We start from the raw sequence: 6,000 nt of genomic DNA on the forward strand, positions 1-6,000 counted from the left end.
TGGACACACTAAACGTCTCTCTGTTCCACGAAGAGATGAATGTCTGAGAACCAGTGCCCTAAGATGGCCTAATGATGATGCAAACACAAAATCAAAAGACCTACTGATAAGTCATTGTTGGGTCTTTATCGGGCAGCTCTCCGGGTCGTGTTTACTTTCCTCTCGGCTTGTACTGTTCCTGAGTTGCTGCAAGTCTATCAAAATGCCACTCAGCCAGAATGATCCCTGCAAGAAATTCTGCCTGAACCCAACCTCTGCCTTCTCAAAACAATTTCTTTCAAGAATTTGCACCCAATTTGTTTTTGCCTCTGTTGCCAGGGTCCAAGAAGTGTGGCCTGTATGGTGGTCCTTTGAGGCACATCACACACAGTGCTTAGCATAGTGGCCATGGCTAGGCAGCCAGTACCCAACATCTTTGCATCCTGGGAGGCATCCCACACGCACTGACCAAATTCTGAAGTGTCTTTGTACAGACAAGACCATCCAGGGCCCTTAACAGAATCTGTGAATCACAAAGTGCCTTTCAGTTTCCCTTTCGGTTGGCTCAGTGGTGCAGAGAGACCACAGATTTGTCTTCTTAAGTTGACACACAATATATAATAAATAAATTGTTCCTTTAGGAATGGAGGGCAGCCATCCAAAGGAGCCACACATTCGGGAACCTCCTTCTCTCCTGTTTCCAGGACCTTTTCTTCTCAGCCTGAGGTTTACAAACATTATCTCATCCACAGGCTCCTGTGGCCAACAGGTAGGTAACAAGCTGCGCAGACTGCTTTCAGTTCCCCAATTTTCAAAGTCAGAGAGGTAGTGGCTGATTTAAAGGCACACAGCAAGTCAGGGATAAATCTTGTGTCCGAAGACCACAGTACCGCTTTGTCCGCTGGGGGAAGCGAAGCATGCCTTCAACATTTTTGGTTGGGTTGCAACATGCTGAATGTACACAGAGGAAGAGCTCCTTCCTGATCTGTGTTGAAATGTGAGAACTACCTCTGGGCTTCCGCTGGGCATATTCCCTCCCCATTCTCTCTTCCTACTGCAGCTATACCCACCTTCAGTGTGCTACTAAGGAGCACTTCACAGCTGAGGCCCTTGCTGACACCACATCTTACCACGCTTTCTTTGGCTACCTTCTGCAGGTCAACCTGGGGCTGGGCTCCTTGGTCACAGAGACCAACTCCCCTGGGAAAAGCAAAATCCAGGAAGGCTCTGGAGGTAGAAGAGTTGGTAAGAACTCGGGGTTGACGACACCTCCTCCCCCAAACTGGGACTCCTCTTAACAGGTCAAGGAACTCCTATCCCTCCTCATCCCCAGCAATGAAGACTTACACCAGCCAACTCACAGGTGTGCTGTTCTTGGACATGGCCACCAGAAATGAGGTGTCTGCTGAGTGACCAGGGTGGAACCTTCACTGTGGGAGGCCTTCTAAGGCCACAGAATCCTTTAGCAGAGTCAACAATGACAACAACAAAAGATCTGTGTTCTTAAATTGACCCACAATATATAATGTGGCATGAGCCACATTCTTAATGATTATGTAATTAATACATTATAACAATAAACATATAAATATAATAGTACTTACTATGTGCTAGACGCTCTGCATAGCATTTGCATGCATCCCTTGTTTACTAGAGCATCCAATTAAGTACCAGCTCCTTCCCCACCACTGCTGGCACACCGTGTCACTGCCCGAGGTGACAGTATGCTCTACCCTCTTGCCCCACCTCCACTACTAATGCAGGGTCCATCCTCTGGACCCTAGGCTTAGCTTTGCTCCTCAGAACAATAAGACCAAAGGCCTTTTACAAAGGCTCCAATGAGGTGACTGATGCCTGGTTTCGTCAACTACAAGTGAATAATTAATACTTGCCAGTAAAGAAATAGACTCATTGTTACAGTGGCCACATGGAGACTATAAAAGGCCATTTTGTGCAGCTCTTGGTGGAACCCTGGGGCCAACAGCGGCCAAAAGAAACCTCTTTGAGAGTGTAGGCTGATCCTCAAACATGGAGACTAGAGCTCGGCACTGTTTTCCAGGAGTGCTGTTCCCAATGTCAATTAGCTTGTTGCCTATTCATCACCTAATTCAGCTTGCTGATCAATGACAGCAGCGGAGGCCCACTGAATGTCCGAGAGGGCATGATATATCACAGGGGACATGTACTGTTCCCCCAAGACCCTTTTCCAGTTTTTAAATTCTTGCCTGCTGTCTTCTCTGGGCCAGCCTCTGATTTGATTGGAGTAAAACTCTCCGATCCTGGTGGATTTTACACCCTACTATTGGCCTAATGCCTAAAATGAGTTTTTCCTTTTCCATTACCAGCAGGGACTGAATAAGGCAGGCTTGGGTGCCTAGAGAACCAGTCAGAACTGGCCAGGAAATATAATAAAGAAGCTTAGTGAGCAGAGCGCTAATGCCCCCAGCCAGAAGCTCAGCCTGCAGAACTAGCCAGAGGAACGGGCTTTGTGAGCAATAACACACTCTCCTTGTGGCCTCGGAGCTGCCCTGGCAGATGGTAGCCAGTGCCAACAAGTAACTCTCTATAGGAAAGTTTCACCTCCTCCAAGTGTACACTGGGCGCTCCACAATACCCTCTAGTGACAGTAACCCCTGACCAGTTACACACAGAGACACACACACACACACACACTACTCCTATGGTATTTTTGCCCTTAGGGCCAAAGCTGCCCCTGCCGCATGCAAACAGAGCTGACAGCTGCTAAATGTTGTCATTTCATCAAGCTGTTCCCCAAAATTGCTACCCAGTTCCCCAGTCCCACTTCCAGCCCACTGCCTGAAATTCCACCATTAGAGATATCAAATATTATTTACTTAAAGCGTTGTTTCCCATTAAAATGCCTCTAAGCCTCTGTTTCCTTTCTGGTCAGATGACTTCTAAAACACCTCCTGTGTCTAATGGGAAATTCTTGTGTATTTAGCTCTTGAGGATAAATGTGTTCACTGGCTCCTTTCTTTTTTTTTTTTTTTTCTCTCTTTTTTTTTTTTTTTGCGTTACGCGGGCCTCTCACTGTTGTGGCCTCTCCCGTTGTGGAGCACAGGCTCCGGACGCACAGGCTCAGCGGCCATGGCTCACGGGCCCAGCCGCTCCGCGGCATGTGGGATCTTCCCGGACCGGGGCACGAACCCGTGTCCCCTGCATCGACAGGCGGACTCTCAACCACTGCGCCACCAGGGAAGCCCCACTGGCTCCTTTCTTGAAAACAATTTTTGACACAGGAGAATGGGTGGGGGGATGGTGGAGCACAGGACAGTGTATGGAACTGGAGGTGGGCAGTCTCAGGGAGGGTCACAGAGAAGGAAGGTCTGATGGTGGAGAAAACAACCTTCAAGGCCTTCACCATCCTGCCAGGGATGTGAACCTAGACTTTCGCCCTCCAACATCTGTGATCTCATGGTTGCCAGCATGGCTTGCAACAGGGCCTGTGCCCCAAAGTAACGTAAGACACCCCCTGCCCTAAAGGGGACACAGGCAGGGGGTGCCCGGGAGCCGGCAAGAAAAGATACTTGTCCCCTTCCTGGCCTGGCTGTAAGAGCCCATCAGCCCTTGGTGAGTCTTTCTGCTGTGCTGGGGAAACTAGGCAAGCAGAGGTCAAATTCCCTGGGCTGGGGAGGGCACCTGGGCAGTCCCAGCGTCCTCCTCTGCCAGGTTCTCAATACAACCATACTCCTCTCGGACCATGCTTCCCGCCGCCGTCCCCACTGCCACACGGAGAGTACGCCCTTCTCTTCCTTTTCAGACGGTGTATACCCATGGAGGGGGAGGGCTGCCCTGAAAAGCAGAAGCCTACTACTGACAGGTAGGCATCTTCCCGACTGCTCAGAGCTCATGAAAGCCCAACCTTTTCCCCAGGAGTCAGCCCACTCATCTCCTTTCCTCTACCTCCTCCCCCGCCCCCAGAAAGCCGGGAGGGAGAGCGATGCTAGGCCGGAAGGCTTCAAAGCGGGTCAGCGTGCCTCCTCTCTCATTAAAGCCCCCACCCCCAAACACCGCCTCTTCGCCCCTCGCCCCACCCATCTCACGTTCACTAAAGGGCTCTGTGTGCCCGAGGCGGCTGCCAGGCGGGCCCAGGCGGTTCTCGCTGGCCCTGCGGGAGACGATAGCGGCCGGGGCGGCAGAGGCGGCGGCCGGCGCTCTGCAGTACCTGGGCGCGAGGAGACCAACGCCGCCGCCGGGCTCGCGGCCGCTGCAGGTGTCTCCGATGCTCGTGATGAGCGCCGCTTCCTCCCCGGCCGGCGGCTCCGGCCCAGGCCGCGCACCTGCTGCTGCTGCCACAGCCGCCGCGCCCCAGCTCCGCCGTGCGTCGGCGCCTCCCGCAGGGGGTACGCGCCGCGGGGCCCAGTGTGGGCCGGAGCGGGCAGGGAGCTGTTCCGGGCCGGAGGTCCAGCCTCCGGGGGCTTCGGGAGCCCCCAGGCCGCGCTAGCCCAACAGCCGTGCTGAGCACACCCCCGGGGCTGGGAGAAGAGGTGCCGGCCCCTCGAGCATTCTTACGGCCGCGTCGCCATCCCCAGCAGCATCCCAGTCCCCACGCCGGCCGCAAGGCCTGACAACACCGCTTACCTGGGTCTGCGGCAGGTCTAGGGGAGCGGCCCGAGGCTACTGCGGTGGCCCGCGCCGGGGCGCAGGATGCTCTGCTCAGCTCCGCTCCGCTGCGGCCGCGCTGGGCCCCGCCCTCGGCCCCGCCCCTCCACCCGCCGCGGCTCCTCCTCCGCCCCCGGTATCCCGCCCCTTCGCCGCTGCGGCTGTCACACAAAGAGCAGGAAATGGCTGCGGCCAGGGGCTCTGGGCGCGCCCCTCTGCGCGGTCGGCGCATCCCGGACCTGCAACCCGGGCTCCCGCCCCGGGCGAGCCAGCCGCGCCGCTTAGGGAGAACTTGTCCCCAGGACCCCTCAGGCCTGGGAACCACACCTGCAGCAGTAGGAGGACTGAAGATTTGGGCTTCTTTCGGACCTCATTGATCTCACATTATTTCCAAGTGCTCATTTATCTCCCTAATATTTATCGAGCACCTATTTTGTTCCAAGCACCGTGCCAGGAGCTGAGTAGGTACTGGTGTACAAAAGACAGGCCCCGGCACTTTTGGAGCTTATCATCTATTAGGAGAGACGGGAAATAAATGTACCTAGCAAATGTCCAGTTCCAACTGAGAGACGTTCTGTGAAGAAGAAGAACAGTGTGAAGTGATAGAAAATAAACCTGAGGGCTGGGGAGAGGGGGCTTCCACCAATGGAGTCTGATCCCAAATGCTGTTCCTCTGTTCAAAATTACCTTCTCAGCCTCCCTTTCACTTCCCTGGGGCCAAATCTCTGAAGCTGCCCTCTTTGAAGCAGGGATCTCCCTCAGCTTCATTCAGGAAGAATTAATTGCCTCATGGACAAAAAGGCAAATACATGGTGACCGGAAGTATTTACTGGCAAAGCCCGGGAAAGAACTGAGAGGACAGGCATCTTTCTCTTCAAGACTTATCTGCTCTAAGTCTCCAAAGAAACGGTTCTCATGGAGATGCAGCCTGGTGAGCCCTCAAACCAGGTGAAAGTCAGGCTGCCCCGAATTCCAACCTTGGGACCCCTGAGCAAGTCACTTCACCACTCTGTTCCTGAGGTGCCACCTTATCTACAATGTGGGGAATAAGAGTTGACTTCCTACTTCACAAGGTAAATAATTTGAAAGCATTTGAGACTTTTTAAAGTTAAGGGGTAAAGTCTTGCTACAGGGGAACCTTTCTGAAATATTTCCAAAGGGCGCACAAATTTCTAGTTAATCACTCAGCTCTTCCTATCAGGGGCTATTTATAGAGGAGCCACATTACTCAACACTCAGCAAAGAACTTGTGGAAGTCTTTGCCCTCCCTGATCTCACATCATTTCCCTAGCACTCAGGATTCATGATCCTTTGTGGTTTGATGTTACATCACTCATACTAATTTAAATTGCTATTTCAGAAAGGATGAGTTATATATATATATATATATATATATAT

General features: G+C 52.8%; 1 protein-coding gene across 1 annotated transcript in view; it reads right to left on the minus strand.

The window, feature by feature from the left end:
* CYFIP2 (cytoplasmic FMR1 interacting protein 2) overlaps window positions 1-4,664 on the minus strand; it is a 142,183-nt gene extending 137,519 nt beyond the window's left edge. Inside the window, exon 1 of the mRNA XM_082621585.1 lies at window positions 4,582-4,664. The gene's annotated coding sequence lies outside the window, so the exon portion shown is untranslated. The remainder of the gene's footprint in view (window positions 1-4,581) is intronic.
* Window positions 4,665-6,000: the final 1,336 nt, after the last annotated feature.

This window comes from Mesoplodon mirus (genome assembly GCF_964341445.2).
Source record: "Mesoplodon mirus genome assembly, chromosome: 5".
NCBI classification, from domain to species: domain Eukaryota; kingdom Metazoa; phylum Chordata; class Mammalia; order Artiodactyla; family Ziphiidae; genus Mesoplodon; species Mesoplodon mirus.